Raw genomic sequence first — 21,625 nt, forward strand, 5'->3', positions numbered from 1 at the left:
TCATGCTGTGAGGAGTTCAGTGACTCAGGCGGTGAGGGGTCTGTTACAGGAGAGGGTGGGGGAGGTTCTGTGGCCTGCGATGGGCAGGAGGTCAGACTAGGATCATAATGGTCCCTTCTGCTTTAGAGCAGGGGCACCAGAACAGGGGGTCAGGGGGCCATGCCCCCCCCACACTTTTAAAGGTGCAAGGGCGATACCTGCCCACTTTTTACCGGCCCTAAGGGTGAGTGATGGGCGGAGGGGTGGAGAGGAGTGAGCAGGGGGCGGGAGCCACGGTTTGGGTGACTGTGGCCCCTCCCCCCCCACACTTTTAGGGTGCTTCTGCCACTCCTGCCTTAAAGTTAGAGTGACCAGATGTCCCGATTTTATAGGGACAGTCCCGATATTTGGGGCTTTGTCTTATATAGGTGCCTATTACCCCCCACCCCATTCCAATTTTTCACACTTGCTGTCTGGTCACCCTACTTAAAGTCTGTGAGTGGGACTGATGTAGGAGGATCAACAGAATGATGGCAGCAAGAGGGGGGAAGCCAGTGCCCCACCAACCACAATAACATGGGCAAGCGGGAGAGGGGGACAAAGGCCAGCACACTTGAATGGCTAGGAGACCTAACAGATTACAATGGCCCAGCAGTACAGACCATGTCCCGGCAGTGGGCTATGTACTAATAACCTCCAGCCCCAGCAAATCAGCAAACGCTGGCACAAAGGACACAACAGCAACAAAAATGGTTGCAAGGAAAGATGTAGCAACTGGCGCAGAACTTGGCGGGAGGAGCACAGGTTGCAGGGGGGAAGAGTTTGGAGGAGGCACTCAGAAGTCAGTCTGTGTGCACAGGGCTGGAATCTGGGCTGCAGCATGTCTGTAAATAGTTCTCTTAATCAAGAGCCGGTTTACCAGTAACGGTCTTTTGGAGATTAACATTCTAATTAGGGCTGGTCAAAACTTTTTCCATGAAAAACAGTTTTTGCTGGGAAACCGGGATTTTGACTAAACCAAAATTTTTCAGGGAAAGTGGCTGCTTTGTGCAGAAGACTTTGATTTGTCATTGAAAAACTGAATGCCCGCAAACTCAATTGTTTGGATTTCGCAATGTTCCCATGGTGCTTCATGGGAACTGTAGGTCAATTACCTCCTGTCTCCATTCTCTATGGGTGAGGCTTCCTGACCTGCCCACATCTCCCATAATGCACCATGGCCAGGGACTTCTCTGATGAAGGGGGGATTTGTAGTCTGACCAGGAAGCCTGGAATTTAAGGCATCCAAACTACGACTCCCATCAGGCAAAGCCGCAGCATTTCCAAATTGCAATATTTCGGGGTTTGGCCAAAACTGTTTAGTTTCAAATTTCTATTGAAAACCGAAGTTTTGCACAGGGGAAAAAAATTATTATTTTTTTTGATCAGCTGCCCTTCCAAATGCTATTGTCTGTGTCCGTGTGCAGCTAACAAGTCATTATTGTGTGTTTGTGTTTGCATGAGACCTGCAAATTCACTGCAGCCTTCCTCAACCCCCTGGGTTTCCCCCCCTTCTAGATTTTTCACTTTGTCAACTGAAGCTGACGAGAAAGCTCCTTTAGAAGCACTAGGGGGCGCTTTCACCATTTCAGGCCCATCTCGGCCAGACTGCAAGAGGCCGGTCCCGTGGCCAAGTCATTGGCCTGGAACGTGGGATATCTCAGTTTTGTCACCTTGAGCACATGACTTCATCTCAACTCCCACCTGAGCTAGGTGAGACACTGGCAAAGTGTGTCATATTTCCCACAGCTACAGCTGGCCCATGGAGCATAACTACCGGCTAACAGACTTAGACCATGTCTTCACTGCCCCAAAAAGGTGTAATTTGTCTCCCACACACCCACCCACACACCATGGATTTAGCTACTGTGCTATAAAACCCTAATGGAGACAATGCTCTGAAGCTCGTCCTACAACATAGCTAGGTGAGATCACACAAGGACAGCAGTGTTGACCTCACCTAGCTACAGTGTGGTAAAAGTGACAGAAACTGGTCTCCATTCAAATTTTACTGTGAAATAGCTAACCTATGTTAGGTATCCAGCTGTGTGTGAGTGTATTTGACTGTGATGACTTACTAATACATAGCTCTTATCTAGCACTTCTCAGCAATAGATCTCAAAGCACTTTACCAAGGTCAGTAGGCGTATGCCCAGGCCTTTATCTCAAGAACCAGAGCCTGAAGATCTCAAGTTCAAACCTCACTAATGCCAAGGGAGTTGCATGTACAAAGGAGACAAAGCAGTCCCCGTCTGGTGGGGATAATTAATCTACGTGTGGGAGGTGTTCTAACGCTAGGGTGATAGGAGCCACAGCTGTGCAATATTTTTGTTAGCTAGCAGAACTATACTGCCAATCAGTGTGTCTGCCAGCGTCCCTGTGGAAAGCAAACACAGGCAAAGCTACTTTCGGGACATTTTGTTTGGTCAGCCTGTTCACCTGGCCCGCAGAGAAAAGATGAAAATAGAGTCAACTAAGGTGACGTTTACATGGAGTAGAAATGTCCAGATGTCGATGTTGAAATAACCCAATGCTCATTTCGGTCCCATCTGCGTGAGACTGATGATCACTTTACTTAAGACAGGGTACAATAATGTGGCATGGCTCATAAGTGATGAGGTCCAATTCTGAATGGCTTGGTGGCTGGCAGTCTGATCTGCACCCTTGGTTAACGACTTGCTAGCCATTTTATTTATTTATGCATATTCCAAGACCACCCCCGTGTTTGTCTAATGGGCGAGAAGGGCAGGGTGTGTCCTATGTGCTGCACTTCCCCCTGTATTCGCAGCTCAGATTGCATTGTTTCAGCTACAGGCAGTGATGAGGACATGGAGGTGAGACGCCCCTCTGTCCCATTCCTGCTACTGCTACTGATCAGTTTCTTGGCAGGTAAGTGACTAATCACTGGCTTAAAATCTACCAGCACAAGGGAAAGACCCACAGGTAGGCAGGGAAGCAGGAGGTTTTCTTCAGTAGTAAAGTACTGGAGATTCAAGGTGTCATTAACCATAGGGTTGCGGGGGGTAAGTAGATTCTTTAGCAAATTATCCTGTGTGCATGCACTCAGAGCAGCTACTGTGTGTATATGTGCAATAGTTTAGAATCAAGGGGGAGAAGTGACTGGTCAGTGACTGTTGGTGAATATTATCGGAATAATTATTTGGTAAGTAATATCTGGGGAGCCACTAAACCTATTTAAAATGCTCACTAGTTTGTAACTCTTTTGTCACCAAATGAATTTTAGTTCTAGGGATTTAGAAAGCAGGCAGGGCAAGTGGCATGAAACATTGGAGAGGGAAGTTGGAATCTTATCAATCAAAAAATCTTCTGACAAGTGTCAAACAAAAGTAACCCAAGACCTTGGAAAACCTTGATTTCTGTGCACTGTTCATTTTTTCACTGGCTGTGAGGATGAAAGGGGGTTGATCTGTGCTGCTTTTTCATGCCTGTAACCCATTTGGATTTTCCTGTGGATTTATTCAGTTCACTTATTTGTTTGCATTAATGTGCTCAAAAGCTCTAGGTACTTTATGGTTTTGAAAGCTGTCGTATATACAGTAAATCTAGAGAGGTTTGCAAGACCAGCCATAGTAAGCAGAGATCCAAAAATAAGCCAGAAGGTTCATATCAGTGTTGTATTTATTCTTTATTCTGTTCCACTGCTGCCCTTTAAAAAAAATAGCTTTCCGTAGAATGCCAGAAGATGGGTACGTTTGGAAAGTGCGAGAGAAACAACAAGTTTAAAGGATCTGGGAGTTACAAATGTACAGACTGCTAGAGAATGCCTGTCTGTCTCTGTCTAAACACCTCACGTGCTATTCGTACACCTAGATTTTGATGTACTTTGTCTTAAAACTGCTCCTAGGACAATTAAACCAAGTCCTGGGGCATCCAGATGTGTGTAGTACTGACGGGAAGGGAAACCTACAGAATAAATCATAAAGGCTTTAAAATAATCCTCTCACATTTTCTGAATATATTTTTGGATTAATGTTACTCACTGGTCTTGTAATTTGGTCATAGAAACATTTAAGAAGCAAAGAAATTTTAACCGGTGTTTTCTTCATTTGATAAAAGATGTTTTACCCCTGAGATTGGCAAATGTCTAGATCACAGGTTCGAAGCTTACAGGGTTTGCTCTTTCTGCTCTTTCCATGCTGCTACATGGGAAGAGGAGGCTAAAGATGGAAAAGTTTATCTGGTCTGTTAAATTATGGAGTGATAGGACTCCGTAGTTAAGGTTACAACTGAGTTTCCATTACAGAGTCTTTCTTTGTCTTTTTTTTTCTTCCATCCATGCATCCATCCATGAGGAAATTATAGCAAGAATAAAAACTGGTCAAAAACTATATTCAGAAAACTGTGATCATATCATTTCACACTCCCTGAAATGCAGAAAAAGTCCCCTCGGTCTCAAACCGGGTGAGTTAGCTCTAGGATTAAGGTAGGATTTTTCTTCTACATTGGAAGCAAATTGGACAAGCAGATCTTAAATGAGGACACCCTAATAACAGAGCTGGGAGTTAAAAAACCCAGCAGCTCCTAAATCGTATTTGACACTGTGTAGTACGAAAGGAGAAAGAGAGAGAAATCGAACGTCATTTGCTGGACTCCCCTGGCTGAGATCTGGCGTCGGACACCCCGTGTTTAGCTGGCGCCAGTCTAATTTACATAATTATTTCAATCGTTATCTTATAATATTGCTACTTGTGACCAGCACGAGTGAGCTTCGTATAGCAAGTGATATGATTGCTGGAGAACTGCTCTTTCATTAAAAGAAAGTAAATTTTGGTTCACACTGGGGGATTTGCACTGACTCCAGCCAGCAGACTGCCCTGAATTCCCCCCAGATCACCAGGGTGACTTGAAACTGGCAAACCTGCCCGTAGGCTGGGCCAACCGTTATATACCATTTACACCAATGCTGTTCACCCTAGTTCCTAGCAGGGCTAAATGATACCAGGGCAAGTAGTGGCTTTGCCTGCCTTTGCAGTGATGCATCTATGCCAGGGACTGGAGCTGGGGCAAATCCCCAGTGCAGACAAAGCATCAGCCTATATCTACACCACAGGTGGGCCCAGTTCTGCGCACACAGTTCTGTCAGTCGGGGTGGGAGGAGGGGGTGATCCCTGACCTACAAAAGCCACTGGTGTAGACGCAGTTTTACCAGTATATCTGGTTTGGTTCAGGAACGGTGGAATAGGTGATACCTGCAAAAGCGCCGTTTTGCGGCTATCAGCTGTGTCCGCATTATTATGCACCAGCCAGTATCCCGTGTAGACGTGGCCTCTGGCTCCAGCTCTGTTCCTTGCAGACTTAAAGTTCATTGTGTAACCCGAGGGCAAGAGAAACGTGTCTATAGGAAAAGGATCATGTATCCAGCCAAGGTTTGGCTGGCATGCACGCTTCTTACTCCGCTGCATTCTTCCTCTTTAATATGCTGTCCATCACCACGGCCTCCAGCCAGGTGTAAAAACTGCCTCATTTTAGAGCTTATGTAAGATCATTGGTTATCCCTCTTATCAGTGTGCCGGAACACACTGATACAACACAGCCTCTCATTTGTATCTAGGTGGACCCAGTTAGACGTAGCGGGACCTGGAGTTTGAATGCCCCAGAGTGCCCAGGTCAGTTGTTCCAGGCTCTGAGACTTGCTCCTGCCGGGTTTTGTTTGCTGTGTAGATGTGCCCTGGAGCTGGAGGCTCGGGTGGATGTACCTACGCTAGCTGTGATCAAGCTGATGCACTAAAAACAGCCGTGAAGCTGCCTGGACGCGGCCCATGTGGGATCCCATCTGAAATCCACACTGTGAACCCTGTGCGGTCAGCCACGCTGCTAGCTTGCTCTGGGCTAGTGCAGGGAGGGCTGCTCGAGCTGGACTTCACATCTTCAGCTCCAGTGTAGACGCAACCTGGCCCCTTTACTCCGCTCCAGCCGCATCGAGAGACATTCAAATTAGGGTAGATTATATTTGTGCCAATTTGAAGGTCCCTTTCTACATCTAGAGCAGGGTCAAGTGGCTTCAGTGTAAGCGTATGGCTTCACTGCACAGGGCTGGCCCTAGACCAGACAGCACCCCAGGCGAGGAGCGTCTTCGGCGCCCCCCCCCCCCATGTGTTAAACTTTTGAATGCCTTGTTTTGTATGGCGTTTGCAGCCCATTTCATGACTGCACGATTTGCATGCATGATTTATCCTTGTCATGTAGGATGATAAATTTGCACACCAGGTTCTGTAAATCTGTATTTATTCATGCCATATATAAGCAAATTAAAAAATATTCATTTCCTCTACGTTTATAGAAATTTCTTCATTTTAAGACTAACTGAAATGGCCTAACATGACAAATGAATCTACCTACAGAACACCCGAAACATTTTACTTCAAACGTTCTATTTTCCCCTTTTGTCGCTAATAACAAAAACAGCCCCCCAAGCCCAGCGCCCCCTAGCCCGGCACCCCAGATGGTCGCCTGCCCCTAAATCCGGCCCGAAAGGTGTGTACTGAACTCAGCTGATCTAACTCTGGTTAAAATAGCAGTGAACACACGGCAACTCTGCTTTTATCTGGGGTTAACGCAGCAGGGCAGCCTGGGGCTCAACACACTGCTAACCAGAGTGAAAAGCCGAGGTAAGAACACATCTAGCTATCTATAGCTGTCTACCTATATCTGTACAGGTAGATAGCTATTTTGCAGTGAACACCATGCCCTCTATGAGATTCAAGCCCCGGCCCTTTTCCAGACAGCGAAACGAATATTTTGGAGAGGGGGAAGCAAGTTTGCACTCTCCCAAGTAGTAAATCTATGCATCTCATGCAAGGACACACATGCTGCGTGTGCTTCTATCACGTACTGTGTGCGGTTTTTTTTGGTCGTGCATTTGGCTAGCCATTTCAGCTTGTGCTTTGCAAACCAAATCGCCCTCGGTTGGAGATCAAGATCAGTTTCCACGGGGTGGGGGTGGGGGAATTCAAATAACTGAGCTGAGGCTGAGAAGAAATTACCAGTGGCCAGTAAGGGGGAGAAAAACACAACCCAACCCCCACAAACCCCCACCTCTCCTGACTCTGAGCGCAGAAATGTCTCTGCAATACAGGAAACAAGCAGCTTATAATTTTGGCCACTGGAAGAGTTAATGCAGCATAAATGCTGTGATGTGGTCACCTGATCTTCCTTTTAATATACAATCGCATCTGTCGCTTCTCCCTCAAAGGGCAGCATGGCAAACAAAGAACACTGGCTCAGATGAGACTGAAATTCACGAAGACCTTACTTTTCATACAGCCAGTTTCATCCCAATGCTCTTTATAAAATACGGGCCAAGTCCTGCAGTTCTTACTCAGGCAAAGCTCCCCTTAAGAGTCAAGTTAACGGCAGCTTTGCCTGCGTAAGGGTGAGGTGATTTGGGCCTATAGGTAGAAATTGGTCCTTTATGGGAGGAAGGAGAGGCATGTGGGGAAGGCTCTAGATTCAGGACCTACAGGACTGGATTTTTCACAAGAGCTCTGCTCCCAACATACAGAGCTTGTCTGAAAATCTGCCTCCCTCCCTCCCCAGTCTCCACATTCTTTGGGGCAGGGACTGTCTGTCAGTACATACAGCACTTAGCACAATAGGGCCCTGGTCTCAACTGGGGCTGCTAGGTGCTGCTGAAATAGAAATAATAATAACGAAGAACCCATCACTGTAATGCGACCACTTCTGAGGTGGAGCGGGGCAGCTGTTCAACAGCGCACAGCAACACAGCAGTAGTTTAGGGGAGGAAGTCAGTGAAGAAGGAGCCTCCTTCCCACTGGAATCGCAGTAGTTAATTAGGGAGACGACGGAAGGACACCACCAAGAACAAATGTGTGTAGCAAGATAATATGCCCAGGCCCTTTTACACTGGTGGGGAGACGAGGTGTGTTTAACACCAGCAGAATTACCTTGGATATCAAATTAAAAGGGAAACAAAAATGACACTACAGACTACAAGGGAAAAACATGGATATTGGTTACCAACAATTCGTGAGATGGCTGCAATAGATTAAACCCTTTGTTGGCATATAAAAAGGATAGGTTCTGTTGCAGAGAACAAACTATTCCTGGTTACCAAATACCATTTAAAAACCTGAGGAGAGCCTAAGTTATATTTAAGGATGAATGTGAAATTATGTGGGTGGGTGTGAATGAAATGTTCTCACCACTCACAACCTGTTGGTGCCTTTATCCGTAAGAAATACCTGGTGAAGGGATATAATATTCTGTTAACTCCTTCGTTCTTGTCCTCCACGTGCCTGTCAGCCCTGTGTTTTATTCCAAAGCGTTATAAAAGAAAGTGACAGCTTTAGCTGTTCATCTTCAGCATCATCCTGATAAAATATCACAATCCTTTTTGGTGGAGGCTTGGTTGTTTCTGGTTGGTTTTGCATTTTTTTAGGCATCATAATTGGCCAAGAACTGACTCCTGACCGGCAGGTGAATGGGACTCTGGGAGGATCGGTCGTGCTGTCTGTGGATCTATCCCCCGGGAAAAAGGTGAAAAAAATCGAATAGAGCTTTAAGGCTGGGACAGGTGCGACGATCCAGCTGGCTGAGTTCAATGGGGAGAAGTTTGAGCGACCGGATCCCAGCGACAGATTTCAGCAGAGGCTAGAAATGTACGAGACCTCGCTGAGGATCAAGGCTCTGGAGCTGGGCGATAGCGGAGTTTATGAGGCCCGGGTTAAGATCGTACCAGCAACTCTGGAGGAACAGGCCTTTCTCCTCACGGTCTATGGTAAGTGACGACAAATCGGTTTCTTAGCTGTAACCCAGTTTCCAGAAATACTAGGGTACGGCTGAAGCTCTGATTTTGTGCACGTTGGTGCAATTCACCCCTGTGCAGTGCAACCAGCACGAGGTCTCTGCACCGTTTACGCCTTCAAAATAGGGCTTAAGGGGAACCACAGGGTTTGTCCAGGTGCAGCAGCATCTCTAAAATATCCCCTTCATATCTCTCACAACCCAGTCCTGTCTCCACAAGAGGTGCCATAGATTCCAGGCCACGTCAGGATGGGCTGTTCAGCTGGGCCGTTCTCATGTTTCAGGCCAGCGTGGATGAAATCCAGTGAGATAAGACATTCAGAGAGATTTCTGCCATCTTGGGCCAAAATCTCACCGGACTGGCTGTTCCTGATGGATTTTGATTGTGTCTGAATGAGGATTGGGAAATAGGCCCTTTTTCCTTATAGGGTCCAACCTAGAACCAAAATCAGAGAGACGAGGATGAATCCAGTGATTCACACTGAGTCTCTGAAACTCAAAGGGGTTCAGACTCCGGGATCAGGTTTTGGCCCATCTCTGTTGAACTTCTTTGTAATCTTCCTGTATGTTTCTAATGCAAATAAGCTTATCAGTTTCCATAAAACCCACATTTAGAAACACAGAACAAGCCTGCCATCTGTGAATTGAAACAAATTATGGCTCTTGATGGGCAATAAAACTTTAGTGCAGTGAGGAAAAGGGGAAAAGAAAAGTCTATTTACCTACGTATCAGCTGTCTATTTACCCATCATTAACTCAGCCAGAGGTTAGGGGTCTTTCCAGGAGAGGTTGTGTGGCCTGCGATGGGCAGGAGGTCCCACTAGATGATCTTGATAGACCCATAGATACCAAGGTCAGAAGGGACCATGTGCAGGGGTTTGACTATCCATCGCTCTGTCTCTGTATCTAGCATTAGTCTATGATCCTCCCTATTCATCCACCCATCCTGAGCTTACGCCCAGGTCATCTGAGCCGCTGCCCTTGGTGTGGGGCAGTATCCTGTGAGCAGAGCCCTGCCTGGCCTTGGCAGCTGGGAGAGTGGCTGGGGGTACATCTGGGTTATGAATCTGACCCCAATTGTCTGCGTTAGCCGCAATCACCCTTCCCCTCCATCCTAGCCAAACGCCCAGCGCTCACGGGGTCCCAAGATGGGCTACCAACACCCCACAAGGACAATTTGGCCAGTTACTTTGGGACACACATATGTGGTTTGTGGGATGAGTCAGCTCCCCTCCCTTTTCCACTGACCCCTCGGCCAAGTGATACCCCGGGGACTCCATCGCTTTGCGGCTGGTCAGACTCTGCCTTCCCCGGGCCCACTGGGAGCTCGCTGGGCTCCTGCCCGTGGAACGACAGGGAGCTAGAGCTGTTGTCGATTCCATTCCCCGCAGTGGAGGGTACGTTAACCAAGCTGGCACAGAGCGGGTGCCAGGGCCGCAGCAAGAGAAATTTTACCAGGGGGAAGGTTGCAGCAATGGGAAGGTGCAATAGGCTGTTACCCACTCCAGGGTGGGGATCGTAGGTGGCCAGTAGCACCCAGTACGGGGCAACATGCTAGGGAGAGCCAGGGGAGCATGGATGTAGCCTCTCCCGGAGTGGGTCTCAGTGGAGCCACTGGTGGGGCTTACAGCTCCTTCTACTTGGGGGGAGTCCCTGGGGGCAGAGGACGATGGAAGCTCGCCTGCCCTCCTGCAGGGGTTAATCCTGCTCGGGGAGTATCCGGCTCTGATAGCTCAGCACAGCTCAGCACAGCTCGGCCCAGCTGGTGTGAATCGAGCCCTGCCGGTTCATCCTGCCATTGTTTGGACATGGAGGGTGACTTGCCCGCTGGCACTCGGGCAGCTCTGTCACCTGCAGGGCCTGCCTTCACGTAGGAAGGGAAAAGCCACTGCAGAATGGGGACTCACTGGCTGGGTGGCAGAACTGCTGAGCTGGGCTTAGAGTTGATCACAAACTGCATATGGGTCAGTGGTGTGATGCAGTTGTGAAAAGGGCTGACATCCCTCTGGGGTGTATGAACAGGAGCGTCGTAGGCCAGACCCGGGACGTCCCTGTCCCGCTCTATCGAGCACTGGAAAACCTCAGCTGGAGTCCCGTGTCCAGGTCGGGGCGCCGCACTTTAGGAAAGACACGGACCAACTGGAGAGAGTCCAGAGGAGAATATCTAAAATGACAAAAGGTTCAGAAAATGAGGAAAGGTTAAAAACACTGGGCATGTCTAGTCCTGGGAAAGGAAGACGGAGGTTTGGGGGAACCTAATAGTCTTCAAACATGTGAAGGGCTGTGACAAAGAGGCAGGGATCAATTGTTCTTGTGTCCACTGGAGGTAGGAGACGAAAAGTGGGCTCAGTCTGGCCTGGTCTAGGCTGACGTGGCCCTGCCTTAGTGCCGGGGTTGGAGTAGACGACTTCTCGAGCATTGCTGGGATTCTGGGTTTTCTTTGTGATTGAAACACAGAGCCTGTGCCAGAGCCGGAGATAAAGAGTCACTCAGTCTCCAGCACGGCCGATGGGTGCAACGTCACTCTGCAGTGTCAGGTGTCTGGCAGGGAAGAGGTTAACATCTCCTGGAGGAAAGGGAACCCACCCCGAGGCCTGGGCAATTCTGAGCGGTACCAGCTCTCCCCTGATGGCAGGACCCTCCGCCTGTCTCTGCAGCCCAACCCCCCGAACTCTACCTTCACCTGCATGGCCAGCAACCCTGTCGACCAGAAGAGCGTCTCTCCTGACCTGCAGAGCATCTGCCAAAGCGGAGGTGAGGGATTTACAGCCTGTCCCAACCTTGCCTTTTATTACTTAATATAGCGTCGCCCCTCTGCCGAGCAGCAGCAGAATTCAGGGTCTGGCAGGACAGCTTCTTGTGAGAAATCAATGAGGCGGAGCCTGGGTATTTTCCAGTATCATTTATTTATTTAAAGACTGCACACGAATCCTGTTTCCTCCAGCAGAGGAGGTCACAACAATGCACGCAGCCAATCCCCCTCTGCAGAAACCTCAGCTAAGGCGCGGCTGCCCTGGCACTTTGGGTGTGTCTACACTGCAGCTAGAAACCCAAGCTAGCCCGGGCCAGCTGACTCGGACTCCCGGGCTCGGGCTAGGGGCCTTTTTATTGCAGAGGAGACTTTCTGTCTTAGGCTATGGGACTCTCCCACCTCGCAGGGTCCCAGAGCCCGGACTCTACCCCGAGCCCGGATGTCTATGCTGCGGTTAAACAACCCCACAGCCCGAGCCCTGCGAGCTGAGTCAGCTGGCACGGGCCAGCCGCGGGTTTTGAACTGCGGTGTAGACATACGCTAAGAAGCCTGAGTTTTAGGTCACGGGTCAGGAAGTCGGCCTATGTGATCCTATTGGTCCATTCTGGCCTTAAAACGTACCGCTCTGGCATGTATTCAGATTGCCAGCGCTTTAGGGCAAGGACCTTGGTGTCTTATTTATAAAGCACCTGGCCAGATGGTCTGGATCCAAAGTCCGCTGGAGCCAATAGAATGGGTACCACAGGCGTGGGATCAAGTGCTAGACAAAGAGCCCTTCTTCCCACACGCAGCCATGTTCTGGGAACGCGGCCTTGTCCTGTGTTTTCCTGGTCGGCGTCGAGCTGGGCACCACGTCATGTGTTTCTGATCTGTCGTCGCAGACAAAGGCACAGACACAGCCATGTGGATGGGGCCTCTGTGCGTTGGGCTGATCGTCGTCACAGCAGCCTGTGTCGGGATGTGGCTGTGGAAGAAAAGGAGGAAAAAGCCAGTCGGCCGAGGTAGGTAACTTCCTTCTTACAGAAACACTAATGGCCCCAGTCAGCTGATGGGTCACAAATAAATAATTGCTGATTATTAACTTATTCATGAGTAATTCTGCCAGCCACTTTCCCCTCCCACACTTTCCTGTATTTTATGGTTACACTGTTGATTCTCTTTTCTTGAATGTTATATAGTCAAGGTCCAATCTGGCACATGTAACATACATGTAAAGTGTGTGTTGCCTCCTTCTCTAATGGATGGTTCATAAAAACCTTCTACTGCTACCAGCTACTGGAGTAACTCCTTTAGCTCAAGTGGGAGACTATTGTGTTTTGGAGGTGAAAATCATAGGTTCTAAACTGCTGGACAATCCATGATGGGGGGTCAATCTACGAATGCTTATTGCTCGGTGTAATGCTGACTGGTGAGAGGAGTTGTACCATAGCCAATGGGGCTACTAAAGGGTTACAGCTGGTAGTCACGGCAGGCATTGTGTTAACATTTCCATTCAAGATTTGTTTAAATTAATAGCACTTTGTATCATGCATTTCACGGAGCGTTTTGCATGTGTAACCCACAGGGGGGAGTGTGGGGCCGGGCCCTCTCTGTACATCTACAGACTCTGTTACGGCTCCTCCTGGAGAACTTTAGCTCAAACTAATGCCAGAAGCGGGGACTGGACGACAGGGGCTGGGTCACTCCACAGTTCTCCCGTTCTGTTCATTCCCTCTCAAGCGTCTGGCACCGGCCACTGTCAGAGACAGGATGCTGGGCTAGCTGGGCCATTGGTCTGACCCAGTACGGCCGCTCTGATGAACCTGTAACAATGCTGGCTTTTAGCTCTATAGGTCCTCGGTTCAATCGCTGGTGTGACAGCCAAGTTGGCAGCTGCCACACAACCATCCGTGGCATACATTGCTACAGCAGTCCCTGTGAGACAGGCCAGTATCAGTATTGTCCTTGCTCAGAAGGGAAAACTCCCCCATGCAGCTGGCCTGGGTCTAACATGCCCAAGACTGGGCAGGATCCCAGGGGAGAGGGACACAAAGAGGCAAGCTCTGATCTCAGCTACGCTGGGGCAAGTCTGCAGTAGTTGCATGGCTGCCCTTGAAAGGGTCAATTCATCAGAGTCGCTGGACTGACTTCAGAGTTAGGCCAGGGTAAGTGAGAGCAGAATCCGGGAGGCAGTGTGGCCTTATGGATAGCGCACTCGACTGGGATTCAGGAGACCTGTGCTTCTATTCCCTGACCTGCTGGGTGACCTCATGCAAGTCACTGCCCTCCTCTGTGCCTCAGTTTCCCCATCTGTAAAGGAAGATAATTATTATCTGGCCCTCAGTGGGGATTATTAGTGCTGGGACGTGGTCACCGCATCCCCAGACCCGGCGGGGTCCCCACAGCCTCTCAGTGTAGGATAATGATCTGTCCCACATTCTCCCCTAAGCTGCTGTCCCCACGATCCCAGAGGAGGAATGTCCTTCAGAGCCCCACTATGCTGAGATCAAGAGGAGGAGCCCTCCGGAGGGGAACGACCAGGTGAGTTCCCTTCGGGGGGGAGTTCTCCTGCAGCCTTCAGTTCTCTCTTAGGGCCCCGGCACCTCTAGTGGAAAGCAAAGCCAAGGCTGGGCTTAATGAGTGAACAGCTTGTGGACTTGCATCACACTGGCCCCATGGCACCCCACAGCAGCACATGGTCTCCTGGTCTCGGGGTGACCCGGCCAGCCCACTCGGGCAATCTGCAGCACCTCTGACTCTGAGCACCTCCGCTCTGGCCTTCAGGCCTTTCTACTTTGCTTGCAATTTTTGTTTCAAATTACCTGACACCTCGGTAACCGCAGGAAATTGCACCGACAGGGCTGTGACCCTGCACGATATTACTCAGCCTTGTTTGCTGGAGAGTCAAGCAGCATCCTGAGCTGCAGCAAGATGATATCGAAGTTGCCAGCTGTTGTTTCCCTACAGAGATAGCGGCTTCTGGTAAATGACGCACACCAGGAAGGGTGTCAGTCTTGCTCCTATCTCCAGTCTGTTATTTATGTATCCGTGTATTTTAGTAACTCCCTTCTGCCTCCGAAACTCTCCCTGCTGTTTCAGAGATAGGGGTGTCTTCTTCACTTCCCGTCCTAAGCTACTGAGCAGTTTTGCTGTGTGGTTGTTAAACAGCTGCCACACCCCACCCCAGAGGTGGCTGCATTTCAGAGCTGAGCAAGCGATCCCTGTACTGTGTTGCTGTGTGATACGAAACAGCTGCCACACCCCACCCCAGAGGTGGCTGCATTTCAGTAGTGGGCAAAACTGAAATTTCTACATAAGCTACAATTTTTACTTAGGGAAAACTCCCACTGACAGCAAAAGGAGTTGCAGTGAGTGAGGACTGAGCAAACTCTGAGTAAAGACTTAGCCCAGTATGACTGAGGGTATTTCCTGTTGCCCATGATTCCCCTTAGACACAAGATCATTGTTCCTCGAAGAGAAAAATGGTCTTATTTATAGTGTGTCTGGCAAGGGGATAAATGACTGTGACTCATTGTGGAATTCCCTCTTCATTGAGAGAATTCTAAGGGGGAGGGATAGCTCAGTGGTTTGAGCATTGGCCTGCTAAACCCAGGGTTGTGAGTTCAATCCTTCAGGGGGCCATTTGGGATCTGGGGCAAAAATTGGGGATTGGTCCTGCTTTGAGCAGGGGGTTGGACTAGATGACCTCCTGAGGTCCCTTCCAACCCTGATATTCTATGATCTATGCAGCTACTGAACTCAGGGACACACACCCAGCCCCTAAGGGCCATTTCCAGTTCAGGATAACTAACCAACAAAGACAAGACAACAAATTAGTTTCTTTTTTCTTGTTCTCTTAGGACCCTGGCTGCCCGAGCGAGAGACCACTGGTCACCACCATCTATGATCAGATCCGAGTGGTCCCAGCTGGCCCCTCTGAGCAGCTCACCTAGGCCAGGTGAGTGTTGTGGTTAGGATGGATCTCAGGCTGCGTCTACACCGCAGAACTGTTCCTAATGGAGCTAGTTGAGTGGAACTGGTTTCCGAGCACAGAGCTTCAGAAATGTGTTCAGACTGCTGTCCTGGCCAGCGGTGGGTTTATCCACACTAGCGCTGGTCTAGCTGCGATGCCCTCTGGGTATCTATCCCACAGGGCATTCGGGGAGACTAAAGGCATCTCCGTGCATTGTGGGATGGCTGTGGGCTGGGGCGGACCTGGGGCAGTCTGTAATGGCGCTGTCCCCTGCGAGCAGCCAGGCTAAATGAAAGGGGATTTGGCCTCTGTCTGGACCCTCAGGAGAGCTTTTGGGTGTGGGGGGAAGGTATGCTACACATCGGGCTGGCTGAAAAATTTCCAAACAACCTTGTTTTTGGACAGAAATGAATGTAGGGCAGGCGGGGGCGTTGATAGTAGGTTTCGTGTGGAAATTTTCAACTTTTTGGTCAAAAAACCCTAACACCCGAAAATAAAAATATGTCCGCCGCAAACTGGAAAAAAAATTGAATGGGAAATGCTACCGCGTTGCCTCATGGGGTTTACAGTTTGGCTGCCTCATGGCCCCATTCTGCTGTATGGCTGGAGTCCCCAGCCAGACTACTTTTCCCATGATGCACCGGGGCCATGGGACGGGTACAGCCAGTGATCGGCCAGTGAGGTGACCGTTGTGCATTGTGGGAGATGTTGTCCCACCAGGGGGCTTGATCCACACAGGAGAATGAGAGCATGAGGCCCCCCACACTACAACTCCCATGAGGCATGGCAGTGGCATTTCTAAATCAAAGCACCCTGTGGGGAATATACCAGGATCCCGACAGACTGTGGGGAATATACAGTTCTCAGCATAATGGGTCTGTTTCTCATGGACACTATGCCCCCTTTGCACCACCGTGGCTGCATAAAGAGTCCTTAAAGTGGGCATAAATTGTAGTTAAACCCATTTTAAGACTCCGGAACACTGCCAGGGCCTTAGTGTAGAAATTAGGACTTCTCCACATGGGGAAATTAACTGGAATAGCTACTGCAGAATAGTTCCCCATGTGGACTTTCCAGTTCCAGAGTAAGAGTGCTTTGGAAGTGGATTAAGCTCATTTTGGATAAGACTCCCTCTCGTGTCCATACAGGGAGATACATAGGAATATCTAAAAAGAAAAGGAGTACTTGTGGCACCTTAGAGACTAACCAATTTATTAGAGCATGAGCTTTCGTGAGCTACAGCTCACTTCCTCAGATGCATATCGTGGAAACTGCAGCAGGCTTTATATATACACAGAGAATATGAAACAATACCTCCTCCCACCCCACTGTCCTGCCAGCAGGACAGTGGGGTGGGAGGAGGTATTGTTTCATATTCTCTGTGTATATATAAAGCCTGCTGCAGTTTCCACGATATGCATCTGAGGAAGTGAGCTGTAGCAGGACAGTGGGGTGGGAGGAGGTATTGTTTCATATTCTCTGTGTATATATAAAGCCTGCTGCAGTTTCCACGATATGCATCCGATGAAGTGAGCTGTAGCTCACGAAAGCTCATGCTCTAATAAATTGGTTAGTCTCTAAGGTGCCACAAGTCCTCCTTTTCTTTTTGCGAATACAGACTAACACGGCTGTTACTCTGAAATAGGAATATCTATAGTGCTTCCCTGCTTTAATCTGGAATAACTTCCCCTTGTGTAGACAAGCCCTTAGGTCATGTGGCAGGGACGCTCAGGAGAAACAGAGAAATAGCACCCCCCAAAATGTAGGAGCTTCCCTTAATACTCTGGCTCTCTCGCAATGGAAACACTGTGAGAACAGAGCGCGGTGTATTGCCACAAACATCCCTTGTTTACTTCCCTCTCCATAAATCACATGGGTTGCTAAATTCATCCATCAGGCTGATGGCCTGGGAACAGCGCAGCAACGTCTGCCTTGTGACTGGGAGTGGAACTTTTGACGATGGTACCGGTCAGCAGAAGCAACTAGTGATCTGGGGTCAAGGCCATCTGGCAGGGCGATAACAAATGGATGACGCGCACACTTTCAGAGAACCACAAATCTGCTCCTTGGCGGGAGGTGGGAGGAAGTGAGGCAGAGTTTTGTCTTGGAATTAGAGCAGGAGGCTGGGAGTCAGGACTCCTGGGTTCTGTCCCCACCTCTGGGAAAGGAATGTGGTCTACTGGTGGGAGGACGAAGAGTCAGGGCTCCTGGGTTGTCTGCCCAGTTAAGGGAGAGGAGTGTTGTCTAATGGTTAGAGCAGGAGGCGTGGGGAGACCACGACTCCCTATTCCCCTGTGCTTCCTGTTAATGAGATTTCCCTGCCTCCAGGAGAGGGGTTTTGTGTAAAACCCAGCTGAAGTGCTTGGAGATTCCTTAGCAAAAGACATACACGCTCCCCCTCCCCCACCCCCACCCCCACCCCGCGCACACACAGAGCGACCTTGCAAAATATGATTGTGTCTCTCTGCTTTGTATCAAAATAGGAGCACCAAGAAAAGTGTGTCGCTGAGACAGCAAAGTCCTGCAACATCCTGGGAGGAGGTAGAGAGTGGGTGTGTTATTGTGGGTCGGGATCATATGCCTCACCTCTTGAGGCAGCTGTGAGACCTTGGAGTTCACAAGACTCTGCTGAAAATGTGCCAGACACGCAGGGCCTTTTGGGACGAGAAGTGAGATGTGGATTTCCCTGGGGGAATCCCAAGGGAGAGGTTCGTGCAAGTTCCCCCGACTCTGGTTCTGCAAAGCCCCCAGCCTTTCGAAGCTGTGCCCTGCGGAGCAGCTCATTGCCTGATGCAAACATGTGATGTGAGGCCAAGAAAAAAAAAGCTGATCTGCCCAATCTCTGCTCTGGTTCCAGATCTAAGACAGATGAACTTGCAACCGTGGGGGGAAACCCAGTCGTGGGCTTTCAAGGACTGAACCTACCAGAGCCCGATCTTGGGCCTGGGGCTGAGCTCTGGGAAGCTTTTGAGCTTGTGTCTAGGTTATTCTGTTGACTTCATCTGTTTGCTCTGTAATGCTTTTACCTGAAGAATAAAGGTGCTTGCCCAGCAGCAGCGGTGTGGTGACTTGTATCTGCGGGCGACACACTGGTCATAGTCCTTGGAGAGCAAGCAGAGCGCGACCGTGATCCAGGGAGCTCTGCAGCCTGAAAACCCCCGGGCAGGAGAGAGCGAGATGTGGGTCTTCGCTCAGGAGAGGTGACAACCGGGAGTTGGAAACCTTGAAGTGGGTGCCCTCAAGGGAACCCAGGTGCAGTTACCCCGAAACTGGGAAACACAGCATCCTCTGGCTGGGACTGGCTCTGCCTGGTTCTGCTGCAGTGACCTTGCAAGGGCTGGACACAGGCAGGCAGTAGCAGCTGGCTGGAATTTGCTCTGGGGTTGGCTTGGCCTTAGACTGATGGATGTTTATTTTTGTCCCTTTGCTCCTGTCGCCCTTGGGGGCACTGGGGGATGTTGGCTGCTCCGTTCAGGTTGCTGCCTCGAAAAGCAGAACTGCTCCAGCCCTGGCCTGGGCCAGAAAGGGAGGCAGGGGCCTGATCCTTTCTGCTGGCGAGACGGATCCACCTTCCCCTCCCCACTCAGGGTGGCATGCAGCATGCCAGCAGCCCCATGCCCTCTCTCTGAGCGGGGACTTTGGCCCCCATCAGGGCTGGCTTTGTGTCTGGTGAGCAGACAGGTTGCAGAACAGTGTTACCGGAGCTGGGGTGAGGGGTTCATGTGTTGGGCATGTGGTTGGGGGAACAAGGGGTATGGCAGGTGGTGGGGACAGTGTTGTCCTCGTGGGCGATCTATGGCTGGATGGTTGGCCAGGGATCTGCAGGGCTGCAGCATGGGGGCTTTGGGGGGAGGCATGGCTGGAGGTGGAGGGGTGGCTGGGGTGGGGAGCAGAGTGGGATGTATAAGGAGCTCGCGAGGAAGTTCACCAGCTGTGCAGGGGAGCTGGCAAGCCCCGCGACGCTGGGGAGGGCACGACAGGCGACTCCGTATGGGCACAGGGTACGGCCAAACCCGACCTGGCCAGACCCCTGGCACAGACGCATTGAATCCTCTGGTGCAAAGCAACGGGTCGATTTACACCCTTAGACCAGAGACAGGAGAAACACAGGCACTTAACCCGCAGCAGCCTCTCATTTACCTCGGTGCTGTCCGGCTCCGCTCTGGCTCATCCCAGAGCCACACCGAACTGGGGGAGCAGCCTGTACATTTTCTCTGGAGCAGCTTCCCAAGCTGATGCTACCCGGGTACCTGCCTAGTGCTTGGCTGCTAGGCCAGGGATTGAACCAGGGACCCCCGCAGCTAAAAGCATGAGCAGCTACATCTTGAGCTAAGGAATCACATCTCTATAGCCTGGCATTGAAACAGACCCATAGCCCCTGTGGATCAGCCCAAAAGGGGCATTCCTAATTCACCCTCCCCAGTGGGTTACATACAGTTACATGGGTCCCTTTTCACCCGCAGAGCAGGAATGTGACCAGCCTCAAGCCACATGGTGAGGGAGGGACTGAGCCAGGAATAGAACTCAGGAGTTTGGGAGTTTGGCCTGCTAAACCCAGGGTTGTGAGTTCAATCCTTGAGGGGGCCATTTAGGGATCTGGAGCAAAAATCGGGGATTGGTCCTGCTTCAAGCAGGGGGTTGGACTAGATGACCTCCTGAGGTCCCTTCCAACCCTAACCTTCTATGAGTCCGGCGCTCTAACCGCTGGCCCTGCTGTCTCTGCTCTCCCGCTGCGAGAGTCTGTTTTGAACAGTCTGTGCCTGTGAGCCACAGTGCGTTCGTGGTTTGTCGGAGTGAGCGAACAATGCTGTGAAACGTTCCCTGGGGGGAGATTGCACTCAGCAACGTGGGGAAGAAAGTTTATCGTGGAGGAGCGAAAAAAGAAATGAAGCCGAGTTCCTGGTTTTGCTGCCCTGGTCCAGTTCTGCCACTGCACCAGCCTGGCCCTCGCCCTTCCCAGCCAACGCCTGGTGGAATAAAGTCCTAGATAATACGGTCTCTTCCATGACTGCTGAACTCCAGGGCAGGATTTAGGCAGCCCAGGCCAGAGAGAACCACAGTCGGTCTGTCTCCAGCAGCCTCAGCACCGAACGGCTGGGGAAAGGCGGCACGGCCGGGGCCGGCATGCGTTAGAGACAGTTCTAGGCATGTCAGCAGGAGACTCTACACTTGGTAACAAGCAACCTGGTGACCTCCTGGACTCTGTTCCAGTTGATTAGCACCTTTATTAACGTACCAAGTGTGAGCAAATCCCCATTAGGAGCCGGATTTGCAGACAGAAAACCTAGATCCTGTTATCAAAACAGCCCAGTCCTGGGTCTCCTTGGATGACGAGCTATTGGCCTGTTCTGGATTGTTCTGTCTAGGAGGCCAGGCACCAGTCTGACCTAAGGAAGGAATTAAATCCCCCATGCATGGGTCTGTCTAGCTACGGCACCTCTGTGGTCCCCAGCCCACCTGAGCACCTCCAAATCTTTAACATATCTATCCCCACAACACCCCTGGGAGGTTGGGTGGGGCTCTTTATCCTCATTTCATAGATGGGGAAACTGAGGCACAGAACCCATTGGTGTCAAGGGGAGTTAGGCGCCTAAATACCTTTGCGGAGCTGGGTCTTGATGAGTTTGCCCAAGTCACACAGCGTCCACAGCAGTGATCCTGGGTCTGTCAAGTCCCAGGCTAGCCCCAACCACTGGGCTGTCCTTCCTCGCTAGCAGGGCTGCTGCATAGCGGCTGTTACGCCAGGAACCAGGAGTTCGCTGGTGCTGGGCCGTCTCCTGAGCCCGACTTCTGAATTTTTCAAAAGAGGATTAACTGGGTGACGTGAAAAGCCCCAGCGCTGGGATCTGAGCAGCAGCCCCCTGGGGCCAGGGGATCCTATGCAAGCAGCATGAAACCCCAGGGCTTCTGCTGCAGGAAGAGCCGTGGGTATCTGGGGGGGACAGAGAGAGAGTGTAGCCTGTGGGGCAGGCAAGGAGAGGGGGTGATGGGAGAGGATTCAGAGGAACCTCTGCCTGCGGCTTCCCACCTCCCCTCTGGTTAGAGGAGGATGCTGCTAAGGTGGGGTGAGCGGGGAGGGGGGCGAGGCCGACCATAATAGTGACTGCAAAGGCTGGATT

At 50.5% G+C, this 21,625-nt stretch overlaps 1 pseudogene; it reads left to right on the forward strand.

Annotated features, from left to right (window-relative positions):
- The first annotated feature begins 2,617 nt into the window (after positions 1-2,617).
- LOC140902650 (SLAM family member 8-like) lies at positions 2,618-18,552 on the forward strand (annotated as a pseudogene).
- Positions 18,553-21,625: the final 3,073 nt, after the last annotated feature.

Source organism: Lepidochelys kempii, chromosome 24 (genome assembly GCF_965140265.1).
Source record: "Lepidochelys kempii isolate rLepKem1 chromosome 24, rLepKem1.hap2, whole genome shotgun sequence".
Taxonomy (NCBI): domain Eukaryota; kingdom Metazoa; phylum Chordata; order Testudines; family Cheloniidae; genus Lepidochelys; species Lepidochelys kempii.